We start from the raw sequence: 16,174 nt of genomic DNA, 5'->3' as shown, positions 1-16,174 counted from the left end.
ACAGAGTGAACAAAGATTTTGCTATTGATAGACCTGGATTCAAGTTTCAGCTTTGCCACCGACAGACAAGGGAAGTGGGGAGAAGTTACCTAAGCTCACTGCACCACTTCTGCTTCTCTCTCCTCATTTGAAAACTGGGAGAAATGAGACCCACTTTATAGGATTGTTATAAGGACTAAATAAAATGACATACGTAAAGCGCCGAGCAGGGTCTAGATAGAGTACAGCCCAATAAATGATCGACGGTCTCCCGTACTTCCTTCAACCGTATTATTTCATAATATTTATCAATGAAAATGAGCAGTGAAATAGAAACTTCCGAGACTTGTTCTGCAAATTCTATGACAGAACTCAGAAGTGGGAAGAGTGCGTGTCACACACTGGCTAGGTCACATTACCATCATTTCCCCCTGTGAGCTAACCACTGTCCATGGAACACTGGCTTTCTACATTCAAACATAAGCTACGTTTTGATGACCGGTCACTGCTATATTAACGAGGAAAGGGAACTGAAACACGATCCACAACATGCTATGGGCAGAAGGACCTCATCTGGCCCCGTGGCCTCCTTGGACAGAGAAAGTCGTGGCCCTTATCTGCTTATCGGAGTTACAACTCAACACCAGGAGTGGCTTCTGAACACCTATGGCGGGCAGGGGTTCCTTTAACTTGGCATTTGTGCTCCCATCCCCCCTCAGGGTCAGGCTCTGGGTGAGGGGGGATGGGAGCACTGTGATGGCCCTGAGTGAGGGGGGATGGGAGCACTGTGATGGCCCTGGGTGAGGGGGGATGGGAGCACCGTGGTGGCCCTGGGTGAGGGGGGATGGGAGCACCGTGATGGTCCTGGGTGAGGGGGGATGGGAGCACCGTGGTGGCCCTGAGTGAGGGGGGATGGGAGCACTGTGATGGCCCTGAGTGAGGGGGGATGGGAGCACCCTGGTGGCCCTGAGTGAGGGGGGATGGGAGCACTGTGATGGCCCTGAGTGAGGGGGGATGGGAGCACCGTGATGGCCCTGAGTGAGGGGGGATGGGAGCACCGTGATGGTCCTGGGTGAGGGGGGATGGGAGCACCGTGATGGCCCTGAGTGAGGGGGGATGGGAGCACCGTGGTGGTCCTGAGTGAGGGGGGATGGGAGCACCGTGATGGCCCTGGGTGAGGGGGGATGGGAGCACCGTGGTGGTCCTGGGTGAGGGGGGATGGGAGCACTGTGATGGCCCTGGGTGAGGGGGGATGGGAGCACTGTGATGGCCCTGAGGGGGGATGGGAGCACCGTGATGGCCCTGAGGGGGGATGGGAGCACTGTGATGGCCCTGATTGAGGGGGGATGGGAGCACTGTGGTGGCCCTGAGTGAGGGGGGATGGGAGCACCGTGATGGCCCTGGGTGAGGGGGGATGGGAGCACTGTGATGGCCCTGAGTGAGGGGGGATGGGAGCACTGTGATGGCCCTGGGTGAGGGGGGATGGGAGCACCGTGGTGGTCCTGGGTGAGGAGGGATGGGAGCACCGTGATGGTCCTGGGTGAGGGGGGATGGGAGCACCGTGATGGTCCTGGGTGAGGGGGGATGGGAGCACCCTGGTGGCCCTGGGTGAGGGGGGATGGGAGCACTGTGATGGCCCTGATTGAGGGGGGATGGGACCACCGTGGTGGCTGCACTTGGGGAGTTCACTATCCACTGAAGAGCACCTAGATATGGGCGGATATGTTCATGGGTAAGCGACAGTCAATCTGTGAACACAGGTAAAATGGGTGTTCTAGCAGCGGGAGACTCCTTTGTCCTGGGAGAGGCAGAAATAACTTCTTGGAGAAGGTGCCATTGGATGTGGATCTAAAATACTTTTAATTTTCCAGCGGAGTAGAGGAGGAAGGGTACACACACACACACACACACACACACACACACACACACCCTAATACATAAGAAATAACGGCAGGTAACACAAGACTGGAGATTGGAGAATTCTCCCTTCCCTTTAAACCCTGCATGCATCCTGCTGGACAAGACTCAGGGCAAACTCAGCTCTTTCTCGGGAGTTCTCTTTTGGGGGGAGTTTGGACAAAGGAGAGAAGGATTCTGAGTAAGGGTTTCTAGAAAGGCCGCCTGACCAGACGTCAAAAGGAGCATGAGGAAAGGTAGTAGGAGGCTCCCTGAGAGAAGGGGGAGGTAAGGAAGGAAACAAGACGGACGCCATTCTACACTTCACTTTTAAAAATGTGTTCTCTTCAGGAGACATGGGCCCTTGGGTAGAAGCAAATTCTAAGAGGCTCCGGGGAAAGCCGCTTTAAAAATGCAGCCAGTGCCCTGGCCCGGGCTGCAGGCTGGGGCCCTGCCAGGCCTGCCACCCATGCTGCTTTGCACAGGGAAACGGTTTATACGATATATTTGGCTTTCTCAGAACCACATGTAGCATCAGTTCTACACAATTACCTCGACCTCACCGCTCCCCCTTCCTCTTGCGGCCAAGCAGCAGGAGAAAAAGCACTGGCCACGGCATGACTCACTGGCCTGCCGCATGTCCACGGTGCCCTCCCACCGGATGAAGATTCCTGGTGACGCCCCTCCTAGCTTATTCTTTCTGGGCGCCCACAACAATTACTCTGCATGGAAAACTGAAGTTCCAGAGTAACTAACCAGTAGGTGTGTTTGTGTATTTGCTTTTAGCCCCAATAAATATTCACCTGCTTCAAAGAGGCAAAAGGTGTTCCTTTCTCTTTGGGTAATGTAAGTCCAGTTGATCGAAACAGAAGAGCTATTTATAAGCTGTTATTCAACTGCGAGAATGTGAATTATCTTTACAACCTTGACCCCTTCCCTTCCTCACACTCCTGATGGGAGGGTGGAGGCAGAACTGGCTGCCCTGCGTGTGGGGGGAGGAAGGGCAGAGAAGGGGCCTCCCATCGGGGTGAGGAGGGTCACCTTCCTCAGGTGGCAAAGGCCCGGTTACCAGGCTGTCACCTCAGCAAGTGCAGCTTCCTGCTCTGCTGTGGGCTGCGTACGGTTGGGAAACTCCTTTTAGTTTTGGTCACTTTTTCAACCAGGAGGGGCTCGGCAGGTGTTGCACTTCCCAGCAGTCCCGGCTGAGCGAGGCGTCGCTGCCCGCAGGGAGGAGGGGAGCTGGCGTGACCAGGAAGGTAATAAATCATGAAAATTATGATGACGCCGATGAAAAGTTACTCTTCCCCCCGACAATGATTACAAATGACAAGGGAGGTATTTCCCATTAGATGACGCTTGAGTGCAGACAGACCTCCTCGGGTCCACATGTAATGACTAAATGATTCCTTTATTAAAAAGCAATGGGCTCACACACAAGTTCTGGAAACTGGGGTGCGCCCACATCCACACAACGGCCTGGCTTGTTCCTCACGTCTAGGAGGTGGCACCGAGACGCAGGAGTCCCGCACACAGGGGAGGAGCCAGGCTCACGGAGTCGCTGCCTGCTTTAGGGTGGGGGCTGCCTGCTTTAGGGTGGGGACGGGGCAGGGCAAAGGTGAGCCGGCACAGAGGCCAGGCCTGTTCCCTCCTGAAAGCCGACCTTCACTGCAGCGCCGCCCGGCCGGCACCGGCCTGCGCAGGCTCTCAGGGCCTCAGCGAGCACTCTCCCTCCCAGGCTCACCCAGGAGGAGGAGGAGGAGGAGGAGGAGGAGGAGACCAGGCCCTGGGTAACCACCCCGGCCTTCACAGGCCCGGAGAGGGAGGCTGTGTAAACACAGCAGGCCCAGTGCTGGGCAGGGCCTGGGACGGTGATCACACATCTGACCCTCTTCAGGAGGAGCTGACGGCAAAGTATTTCTAGACAGCGGCGTGGAAATAGGCACCGAAACCTTAGTCCCACAGACGGATACGCATGCAGTTACCTAAATACAAATGAGATTCACACCCTCTTTGCTCCAGCAATTGCATTTTTAGGAATTTACCTCCAGATACATCAAGCTCTGTGGACGAGGCTGTTCCCGCAGCAGAGTGTGCAATGGGGGGCAGGGGGCGCAGCTCCTGGATTGATTGGACTACGGCCACCCTCCCCAGATAGGAGCGCTGCGCAGCCCCTGGAAGGAACCCGCTGTGCTGACAGGGGATCTTCAGGACCCGCCGACTCATGAAAACAGCAGTCAACGTGTGGATTAAGTACAGAATGCCCACATTTGTCTAAAACGTTTAAAAGACACTTTATAATTGTTTTCTTGAAAGATGCACAAGGTTCCATTGGGGAAATGGGGTTTTGGGAGAAGGTGACTTTTACTCTACGTTTTAAACTTTTCTGCCCAGTTTACATTAAAAAACTCCCACACCATATGCACGTCTTAGTGAAATTTAAAAATAAATGAAAACATTGAAAATGATGCCAATACAACAACCAAGCATTTTCTGGGGGGTGGTGGCTGAGCTGTCCCAAAGCCTGGTTCTGTGCAGGTTCAAGGTTTGAAAGGTGGGCTGGGAGATGTCATGTCTGGGGTGATTAGCTGGTTCACGAGCTAATAGGGCAGAAAAGCTGGGGCTAGAAGGTTACGTTATCAGCATATCACCTTGGGAAGCAGATGAGCCATATTCCTACTGTGGAAAGTGGGCCACGGTCACCCCGGCCTGCCATTGGGCTGAGCTTGTTTATTTTTGACCCCAGTGAGTCATAACAGGAAGGCACACAACGATCTGTTAGACTTTAATCTTTTAATTGACAGTCTGGGAATTCTACCTTTTGCAGTTCTGCTATTTGACTGGAACGAACCCCTTACTTCCATTGCAAATGATGGAGGAGGGATTATCAACCATAAATATTTGTCTCCTATGTGCCAGGTTCAGCAAACCAGCATCGGGCTGGCAATGTATTTCAACTTTATGGAATTAGATCCATTCCCCACTATTATGGTGATGTAAAGATGTGTGTTAGAAGCAAGTGTGTGTGTGTGTGTGTGTGTGTGTGTGTGTGAAAGAGAGAGAGAGAGAGAGAGAGAGAGAGAGAGAGAGAGAGCTGAAGTACAGCAAACAAAGTGTGAGGAAGGAGAGTTTCTGGAAGAGTCGGGGGCAGTCAGTAGCCAACCAACACCCCTTCTCCCCTCAGCCCTTGGGGTAATTGGAGCTGACACTAAACCCAGAAATATGTACCGATGCTTGACATGGTCTAATCTAATCCACACAGCACCTGCAAGACACCAATATTACAGTCCCTCTGTTACTATTTTACAAAAGGGTGAGGCTGAGGTCTGGGAGTATAAGGTACCCAGTTGCCTCTGCTTGGAGGGGCTGGGGATGGGAGGTACTCTGTGGGGTGGTGCAGAGTGGGTGTGGGTGTGTGGGAGGCCCAATGAATGCAGAAGGTGCGCTCATTTGTTTCATTCATGTAGGTACATGTGACCCAAACAAAAGTTCAATATTTGCACATTTCCACACACATGTCTCAGTTAATCCCTGCAACAAAGGGACAGAGCTGAGATGCGTCATCGGGATTTCTGGCTTCCTTTTCTTTGCTCTTTCTGTTCCACCACATCTAACTTCCAATGCCACCCCTCCAGGGGAGAGCTGGTTTTATATGACGACAAGACCAGAGGGCAAAGTGTGGAGGGTACACGTCAGGCTGGCAACACTGTTTTGACTCATTGAGTGGGGAAGGGGAGAAAGGTTTGTAAAAAAAGTAACAAGAGTTAAGGTGCCCCAATTTTGTTTTAATTGCATAGATGATGCTATTTATGTAAAAAAGATGTCTCTGTATGGAGATATGGTTTGTTTATATCTAAGTGTACTTTCTACATGTTTTTTTCTACTGAGCATATGTTTACAAAAGGTGCACACATATATAGCTGCTTTCATGGGAAAAAATAGATCAAATAAGATAAGGGATGTGAAAGTACTCAATAAAGTGAAATGAAATATATATGACACTGTTTGCCTTGTGGTTTGCTGTTCCACGTCAGCTCAGGCCTCCCATTCTTGTTGCTTATCCCAGCTTCCAGCTTCAGCAAACTCTTCTTTAAATAACAATGGGCCCCAAGCAGGGAATGTGGCTCCCTGAAGGAACATTTTCTATATCAATGAAAAGATATCTAAGATGTTCTAAATGAACAGTTAACATATTCCATCACTACTAATTTGCATAGTTTTCTTATTCTAACATTCTGAAATTAGAATGTGTCTTATCATTCTAACTAGAGGCCCGGTGCACGAATTCATGCACGGGTGGAGTCCCTTGGCCTGGCCAGCGATCAGGGCTGATGGGGGCCGGCCGGCGGGGGCGAGGGAGGTTGGCTGGCTGCGGGGGAGGGGCTGAGAGAGGTTGGCCAGCCAGGGGGAGGGGCCATCGGGGCCAGCAGGCTGGTGGGAGGGGCCATAGGAGGTTGGCCAATGGGGGGTGGGGAAAGGGGACTGTGGGAAGTTGGTTGTGGGAGTGCACTGACCACCAGGAGACAGCTCCTGTGTTGAGCGTCTGCCCCCTGGTGGTCAGTGCGTGTCATAGTTACCAGCCGGTCGTCTGGTCATCCAGTTGTCCGGTTGCTTAGACTTTTATATATATATAGAGAGAGAGATGCTTAAGTGGCAGTGGTTTTTTTTTTTTCATTGAAAAAATAAAATAATGATATCTCTCTTACATCCTAGCACCTTAGGCACACAACACTTATGAGGGACAGGCACTGTTCCATGCACTTTACAAATATTAAGTCAGTGTTTAACATCATCGAAGACATAAACTATTAGAAAGATTTCGATTGCTCTGGGAGCATCGTTCCATGTATTCATGCCACTTCAGAAACTGGTGGTTTTGACTGGTGAGGTGATGATAGCTCAGTCCTGGAGGCTTTGCTGTGAAAACTTCTGTAGCTGGTGCCCCCACCCCACCCCAAAGGAAGAGGGTGGGTATCCTGGCTGACAAGCTGCATGTAACAGCTGCCCATCGCCAGACCACAAGTTCGCAGAGCAAGGTGATTTCCTCTTCGGTTTGTAAAGGCACATTCAGACTTGCATCTCTTTCAACCTAACAGTTCCTTCGGTGCTAAGGCCGCCTGGAGCAGGGAGGTGGACCACCCGCGCCGCTGGTGTGGGAGTCCCACCCCAGGAATGATGAATTCTCACCTTCACTTACACTATGCTCCATGTTTCCTAAACCTTCGTCATTTAACTACTTTTAAAACGTTTACAATTTATCTATATCAACTAATTTTATAACTAACTTTTTACAACTCTATCCATAGGACAAATCCCACCAGTCCTGTGCTTCAAATTTTTCTATAAACTGTCCTTTTTAATTTGGCTAAATCCTAAAACAATCGTCCCTATAAAACCCCTAGTTTGGCATTAGTTTTATTTCTTTGAGATGTCTTAAAATAACGAGGAAGATACACGATTTAAAATACACGCCGTGGGGTTGTACATCCTGATCTTACCACCCACTGGGTGCGCGGTCATGCTCTATTTGGCCTGTTCCCACTGACTTCCAAGTCCAGCCACACGGAGTTTAAACGACCACTTGTTGTATTTCCCAAACCTATGTTTCCCTGCTGTGGACAAGCTCACCTGAGACCAGAGCCCCCATTACACAGTAGGTAGGAGCTTCGGTTTTGTTTTCACGAGCAGATACTACTCTGTATCATGTTCCGCGTCCCCTGCACGTTCCATAGGGGTCCCAAGACCCGTCCTGTCCTCTCTCCTCGGAAACCTTCCCGCCCCACGTGGGACGTGTTAGTGGCCCCCAGGGTGAGGGCCTGCCTCTCGGCCGAGGGGAAACTTCTCTCCTGGGCACCTGTAATTTATTCTTTCTCTCGGGAAGCACTTGCTGCAGAATTATCAGCGCGTCGTGTCCTTCTCTCCCTCAGTCTCCAGGAAACCTAGAATCGTAACTCTCTCCCCTGTGGGTGAATACTCTCTTCTCACACAACGGCTACTTCGTGTCACATACCAGCACTGTTCTAACATTTTATTTTATTTTATTTTATTTTATTTTATTTATTTTTACAGAGAGGAAGGGAGAGGGATAGAAAGTTAGAAACATCAATGAGAGAGAAACATCAATCAGCTGCCTCCTGCACATCCCCCACTGGGGATGTGCCCGCAACCAAGGTACATGCCCTTGACCGGAATCGAACCTGGGACCCTTCAGTCTGCAGGCTGACGCTCTATCCACTGAGCCAAACCAGTTAGGGCTGTTCTAACATTTTATACACGGTCATTTATTTAATCCTCTCAGCCTTACCGGGCAGGAGACTGAAGCACAGAGAAGTTAAGTAACTTGCCTGGCTCCAACAGCTGGGCTTCAAACCCAGGCTGCGCAGCTCTCGAATCTCTGGCCTTACCCACTATGCTCACTGCCTCTCGTAATAAGGCAAGTGCCATGGAAAACAGCAATAATTCTAAAGCTCACAGAAACTGCCTGATTGCGTGTTTACTGTGCACCGTGTATCCGCTTCATTCATCTACACACACCATGAAGCAGGCACCCTCGTTGCTGGTTTGGAGGGTACCTATGCAAAGCGGGCAGCTGGACGCTCACAGAGCAAGCAGCCTGACTCTACACGGCACTGCACCGACAGAGAACACTCAGGGCCAGGGCATCGGCCATGGGAGCAGGTCTGTTTCCTGCTGTGTGCCCAGCATGCGGGGCAGTGCCAGTCTGGTGAGTGAATTCCAGGTCGCTTGGGCTCATCTCAGAACGAGGGGTGTATCTTCCTGTGGCAGCGACAGTGGGAAACTGGGGGTCCTGGGCCCAGAGTGTGCCCCAAGGAAGAAAGAAGTTTCGAAAGCTTTCCTATTGCCCACAGCCCAGGAAATCCAAGGGAAGACAGCTCTTCTTTTAATTGTCCACTGTCGTCCAGGTTAGGGTAACAAGCTAATCTTGACCACAGGGCGAGGATATGTCAAGCTATTAGAATAAAAGGAATCAAATGGTTGGAATCCCTTCATGTTGAAAAATGCACATCCTACATTGGCCTCTATTTATGGTGCAATCAAATCATGAAGAGTCACTCCGACGTCAGTCTGTCCTTCCAGCTGTGGCTGGACCCTCCCTGTAATCACGCCTGTTTCCAAGTAGGAAGGTTGGCGAAGGCAATTCCATTTGCTAATCCAGCAGTTGATTAGAATCCATAGACTTGGGATCAAGCACAAGCCCTACCTCTGTGACCTGGGGCAAGGTCAGTTTCATGGAATTTTATTCTTTACAATTAAGGCAATCTAAATTGTAAACACCTAAATGTGGTTCAGGTTTTGCAATAGATTCATAAACCAAGAAAACAAAACCCTATTAGACTATGTGTCCTAATTTTTGTTTTGAAAATTGTAGTCCCCAAAGCAATGATAGCTGTTCAGTAAATTGCTCTAGTTGAATTAATAAGTCAAAGTAATGAGGCAGGCTGACTAGTTACAGAAATGTAACAACCAATGCCTCGTGTTCGTATTATTGATTTAAATGGGGATAAAAACAGAGCGGCAACTGAACAATTCCTTGTGACATAAAATGAACTACTTGCTGCTCTGTACCATGGAAGAAAGAAATCCTAATTCTAATGCTGTTCTGAGGAAAAAGAAAAACCTGCAAAGACTTATCAGCAGAATTGATAGCAACCCGACTGGCAGAGAGGAAGGCTCTGTGGGTACATCTTAGGGGAGAACCACCAAAGCAGCCACTAATCCACACCGTGGATCATGGGTCAGGGTCACCTAGGATCCTACAAGCTCAGGAAAGCCTCGGGTGTGAAGATAGAACCCATCCTCTCACTCCCTTTCACCATCTGGCCGTTTCTTCTCACAACCCACACCTTGGACCTCAGGAATGGAATAAAAACAGGGCTGAACCGCAGGAATTCAGAGGGGGCAGGGAATCGTGTGTGCACTTGATGATTCAATGCAAAGCCCCAGGATAGACAGGAATGCTGGCCTTGGACTCCTGGCGCCCCTCCCTGATATCAGCTAATCTCTCAGAAGCCACACCCCGACCGAAGAAGGCCAGCACTGGGCCTACGTGTCAAGGGCATGGGTGCCTGTGCAGCGGGGAGGGACATGGACACGAGAATCTACCTTGTTTGTATGTGTCCTTGCTACAGAAATTCCAAGGGGTTCTTATCACCCACCTGCTGTGACCCCACACGCCCACGTTCAGATGAGTTTGCAATAAAACCAATTTGGGGCATCAGCAGGGCTTTTGTGTGAGCTTATGCTAAAGGCTCAATTGCAAGTGAATACAGATCTTTAAAAACACAGAAGTTGGAGAGGAAGGTAAAGAGGGGAAGGGATTCTAATTGAATAAAGGTCTTAGTATCCCTACAACTAAAAAAAAAAAAAAAAAGACCTTTAAGAAAGTTAAACGTTTCAAGGGTTTTTAGTAAAAGTGGCATTGCAAGGATTCCAATCTCTAAATCTCAGTTTCTTTTCTGCAAAATGGGGATAATAACAGTATCTGGGGCTTCTGAGGGTATCAAATCAGATAATCATGGGGAGTTCCTATTACACTTCCTGGCCCATTGTGAGTGCTAGGTAAAGCTGTTGGTAATCACAAGAAGTGAGCTGGGAACACTGCTGGCTGGGAATAGTGCCCTGGTGAGATACCTGAGGTTTCAAGAAAGAATCAGAGAACCATCATCTCATCTGGCCAATAAGAAGGTAATAGCAGAGACAGGATTCAATAAAGAAATATGGAACTTTTAAAGCTTCATGATGCTCAATTGATGCATGTTCGCACAATATGTGAGACATTTGAGCGCAGGATTCTCTGAGACTAGGGATCACTACAGCAGAATAGATGAAAGACCAGTGCTGCAGAAAAGGCAGGTAGGAAGTTAAGAGACTGACTAAAAAAGAAGCCAGAAATGAAGAAGTACAGTAAGGACCACCTTGAGTAACAGACTGATGCCTTTTAGGCAAAAAAAGTGAAGGCGTTTAAACAAACTACCAAGGAAGGGAGGTAGGGAAGGGGCAAGAATACTTCTATATTTATGTTCTGAATCCTAAAATTTTATAGCTGGAAGGAGCCTTGCCTATTGACTGATCAGGTCATAACTCTTACTTTATGGGTGAGGAACCTGAGGCCCAGAGAGGTGGTCCACGTCCATGGTGCCAGCTACTTGACAGAAGAACCGGGACTGGAACTCGGGTCTTCCAGCTCTGGGCCCAGCACTGTGTGGCTCCCACAGCCAGCCCCTCCTGAGCAAACCTGGAGTGAAGGTTTTTATCTCCCACAAAAGTTCTGGGAAGAACAATCCAATGAGTCTAGGCATTTAAATATTTTGATTTCTCAAATAATAATTATCATTATTTGTGAACCTTGACCCTCTGGTAATCAGACTGTATGAGGACACAGATGTCCATCCAAATATTAAATATTGGAAGAGCTTAATTTCTTCCTTTTCTTAAATATTAAGACATATAAGTAGAAGTTTTAATATTTGCTACTCCGTGGGTTATCTTGCATGCAAAGGTGCACAGACCCCACACTTTGGGGACCACTTTCCTAGAACCCCTGGCCTTGTACCCAAGATACAGGCCTCTGTGTATGGGATTTGGGGGGTGGGGAATAAGAGTCAGGGCATTGGTTTAACAATCAGAAACAAGTAGGTGCCCTAGCTGGTTTGGCTCAGTGGATAGAGCGTCAGCCTGTGGACTGAAGGGTCCCAGGTTCGATTCCGGTCAAGAGCACATGCTTGGGATGCGGGCTCGATCCCGGGCGGGGTAGGGTGGGGGTGGGAGGGGGGGACAGGAGGCAGCCAATCAATGATCTCTCTCATCATTGATATTTCTATCTTTCTCTCCCTCTCCTTTCCTCTCTGAAATCAATAAAAATATATTTTAAAAAAAGAAAGAAAGAAACAAGTAAGTAAAGGAGAAAGGCAAACTCCAGAAGATAAGGGGAAATGCCAGCAGAAATTAGAGAACTGTAACCTAACTAGAGATCTCTAGCTGGAGAATCCCATGGTGCCCCTTCCAACAGTAACGTTTTTCTGCCACAGTCACTAAACTGGAAAACAAAACACAAGCTAACCATGTCTGATGTGATTATGGGTCATGGGTGAGTCACACCAGCTTGAAGCTCAGAGCCCCATAGAAAATCCAAGACATTTTTGGTGATTGCTGCCCACTGCTGCTGATTATATTCTGTGAAATATAATACAGATCCCAAAGGCAACCCACATCATCAAGAAGTGTGCTCCACAAAGTTTAGGGAACCGGGCATGGGCAGCGCTTTTCTTGAGCACTTATGTGCCGAACGCTATGTTAGGTGCTTTGTTTCATTGGGTCTCAAAAGAATCGCAGGACCAAGGAGGTACTATGATCCCATGTAACGGATGAAAACAATGGGCCAAAAATTCATGGAGTCCAGATCTGTACTTGGGTTTGGTGGTTTCGAAGTCCACAGCAGGTTTTACTGAGGCTGTGGTGGAGGACAGAAGTGGATTCCCCACTCTGTGACAATATCTCAAGGGAGACAGTCTCGGGTGGTGAGATTTCGAATAGATCACCGGAAGCTGCCTTTAGGTGCCATGTGGCAAGTTGGATGGCTGTGGCGCTGTACACAGAGGGGCATTCTAGGCACATTTACATGGTCTCCTTCAAAGCACTCCTCACAGCCCGTTTCAAAGACGGAGCCCCACACCCAGATCTCAGTAATTGCAGGCTTCTCCTTCAAAATTTTTTTTGGGAATAGATGATGATTCCCCTTTGTGGCAAAGGTGCCTCTTAGCACAATAAGGCCATTGAAATGTTTTAAAAATAACCTCGCAGAAATTCTCACTTGGACAAAATAGGCAAGATAAACATCAAATGCCAACACAAGTCAAGGTAGGGGTCCGCTGTAGGAACCTGTTACATAGCTTCCAAAGACAAACCACAGGGCGCTCTCAGCCCTGCAGTCAGGAGCAGGTAGTGAACGCTGGTCTTCTTGCAGTAAGGACAGGGATGAGAGTCCAGAGGCTGGAACGGACACACAAATAATCGAAATCACTTTCTGCAAGGAATGGAGACAACCTGCGCCCGGCTCGCTGCGTTGGGTGGAAAGAGCGCCGTGCCCGCCCAGCCCTGGAGAAAACAGCGTGCTCCATTTTGGGCAGGACAGTGAGCAGAAATCAGCTGTCGGTATCACCACTTCCCAAAGAGCGCTGCGCTCCAAAACTGCCAGCAAGACCGCAAGTGGATTAGCAAAAACATCTGCATGGTTTCTAGTTGCAAAAATGCTGAAAGGATTTGTACTTCATTCTGCTCCCAAGTGCACAAAAGTCCCTTTCTACCTGAGCCCCGAGACCCAAAACAGGAGGAGAGGAGTGCCAGCAGGCCCAATACCCTCCCTGGCTGTGACCCTTCTCTTCCTGGGAGTTGGGCCAAAAGCACAGTACAACTTACTGATCAAATAACCAACACCCGAGATACCTGGGAGTGACCACGGTCACTGGAATCAAAAGCAAAAGGTTTCGCCGCCATGTGTGAGGGCGTTTTAAGGTACAGGCCTAGCTGCTAGATTTGCACTTAGAAAACTTCATTTAAAAAAAAAAAAATTTTTTTTTTTTAATTTAGTGGAGCAAGGAGAGTACAAAGGTTAGAAAAGAGAGAAATCGCATGAGATCCTGAGAAAGATAAAAGGCAAGTGATTTAAATTAAACATGCGGGAAACATTAAAGAGGGAAAGGAAATAAAACAACTCTAGCGATCTAAATATACAACAAAGAAAAGTTTTTTGATCGGAGGGCCAGCCGTGTGAATAAATAAAATACTGTAAATGCTCTAAAGGGAAAAAATGTAAAGAAGAAAAAGGTTTCCTTTCAACTTCCATTCTTAATGAAACCCCGGTTCTTTTGTTATAACTACAGTCCCGTGCTAAGTGGCTACTAAATTCAGCTTTGAAAAGCCCACAGAACATTCTCTAGTTTTAAAAAAATGTAAGTGACCAATCATTTCCAATCAGTGGGCAAATTATGTTTGTTGGGTGGCTTTGTTTTGAGTGATTGTGAATAAAGGCAAGGGTGATTTTACTTTATTTTTGTCATTAAAATTTTTCTCCATCAAAAAAAAAAATATATCCATGGTTGTTTTACAGGCCTTCCAGGCCAATTTATCAGTTTGGAAGAGTGGTTCAAACGTTTTAAAACATACTCAATTGGTGTTTCCCTTGTCTCCAAACCAAAAATCTGCACCTCCTTCTCTTAAAGGTGTTTCTGTAGCGCCTCAGGCTGTGAGTCGATGCCGTGCTATAGAGCGATCGTTATTTAAACTTCCACGAAATGCACTTTGACCGGCCGGCAAGCGCCTTGTGAAATTAAAGTGTGCTAGGGCAGAAACAAAACGAGAGTTGGGCACCAGGATGACTACAATGTGCAAGGCCACAGATGGCAATGGGAGGCCTGAAAACAATGTTTAGTTCCTTGCTATTCTGTTCTGCCCCATTGTGTTTTGAATGGACTGAATCACTGCCCAGCTCCGAGGCCAGCCTCTGAAAGGGCCCATTGTAAGGGGTATGCTTTCCAGAGCAGAGTTAAGGTTGCTGTAGTAACCTTCACTATGAATTTCCTGACCAGTGTGATGAAAATCTCAACTGTATTGTGACATTACTATAGTTACAAACAAGACCGCAAAAAGGGGAATGGGCCTACCCATTTAGGGGGTCTTTTCTTATCGGAACATAATCCACTATCTGCTGCCTAAATCATTCTCACAGCCAAAGAAGGGACTGACTTTCCAGGAGCCAGAGCTTGAGAAGTGAACCTGTACTGTGTGTGTGTGTGTGTGTGTGTGTGTCCTATGGATTGCGGGTGGTGGGCAAATGGGAGTCTGCAGGCCAAGGAAAGGCCTCACAGCCCGTGAACTGTTTCAGCCACCACGTTTGCAGGGTGAGGAAAGCCACTTTTCTGGAGCTGAGCAGGGAGGCATGAATAGCCATGTCCAAATGCCACAAACAAAGAATAAGCCTGCACTGCACTGGTAGAAGAGAGTTCAAGGTCCAGCAGAGCGCCCCTTCTTCCCACCAGGAAATGAGGCAGCAGGCAATCACCCCGGTTTACCAGATGGATCACTAAGCTGGAATGAGACCCCCGTCCATTCTACTCTGCTGAGGGCTCATTATGTACCAAGCAACTCTCTAAGCTCCTTAACTCATTCGATTGTCCTAACAAACCTCTATGATTGGTATTATTATTATTCCCCGCTGTACGGACGAGGAAGCCCAGAGAAGTTACATCACTTCCCTCAGATCCATCACCAGTAAGCAAATGCTTGGGTTCCAGAATCGTTATTGAGCTTTCTTTAGCTTTTCCACATAGGCATTGGGTGTTCGGATCTGGAGCTCAGGAACTTGGGAGCCAGGAACATCAATGTGGGAGTCCTCCAATGGCTACTAACAAGTTGTTGCCATAGGCGTCTGAGTGAGACTGTGTAGAATAGGGACCAAATGGGAGGGAAGAAAACTAAGGATGGGAAGCATGTCATTCATTCATTCATTCATTCATTCATTCATTCATTTATTCATTCCAATAGTTATGCCCCTACCAGAGCCAAGCACTGTTCTAGGCCTGGGGGTAACAATTGCAGACCACAAAGACAAGGCTCCAACTTTCATCAAGCTTCCTTTCTCACTGGGGAGGCAGGAAAAAAACAGATGGAACAAATAGGTAGGAAAAATCGAGGCAGCCGAGAGAAGGGCAGGGGGGCAAGGTGGAGAGCACTTAGCAGTGGAGACAGGAAATCGGCAGCCAAAATGGAATCCCCATCCGAGTGCAGCCCAGGTCATGCAGAAAGACTGTCCTCTTTCCAAAGGGAACGGGCCCAACTCCTTCAGTCAGATCCCTATCCAGTCAGAGAAATAGCACCACCTCTCAGTGGGGCATGGCTTCCCGTGTCTCACCACTGAGCTGTTTAGCATCCCATGTGAGTCCTCCAGCAACTCGGTGAGGCAGGCAGGGAGCAGGTATAATTATCTCTATTTTGTAGCTTGGGCAGGCCGGCAGAATTTCCCCAACAGTTTAGAGGACCCCCAAGGAATGGTGGAGATGGGGGGAGGACTGAAGAGCCAACTTCCTGTTGGGCTCTCCAGCGTTGGGGAATGTCCTCTGTTGACCCGTCTAGCACCATTAATGGCTATGCCACTTCTTGCTGGGTTACTATTAAGCTGGGCTGCGAGTCTCTGGGTGCTGGATCTCGCCCACCTAGAAACCAGAGACCGAGCGAGACTGCTTTTAACCTAGAGACGGGGAAGAAACAAGCAGCTCTTTAAAAGCAC

General features: G+C 48.6%; 1 protein-coding gene across 1 annotated transcript in view; it reads right to left on the bottom strand.

The window, feature by feature from the left end:
* Positions 1-16,174, bottom strand: part of MYO1E (myosin IE) — a 193,341-nt gene that overhangs the window by 113,528 nt on the left and 63,639 nt on the right. The window lies entirely within an intron of this gene.

The sequence above is a fragment of the Eptesicus fuscus genome, chromosome 5, assembly GCF_027574615.1.
Source record: "Eptesicus fuscus isolate TK198812 chromosome 5, DD_ASM_mEF_20220401, whole genome shotgun sequence".
NCBI classification, from domain to species: Eukaryota; Metazoa; Chordata; class Mammalia; order Chiroptera; family Vespertilionidae; genus Eptesicus; species Eptesicus fuscus.
This window is presented reverse-complemented; position numbering and strand designations above follow the sequence as displayed.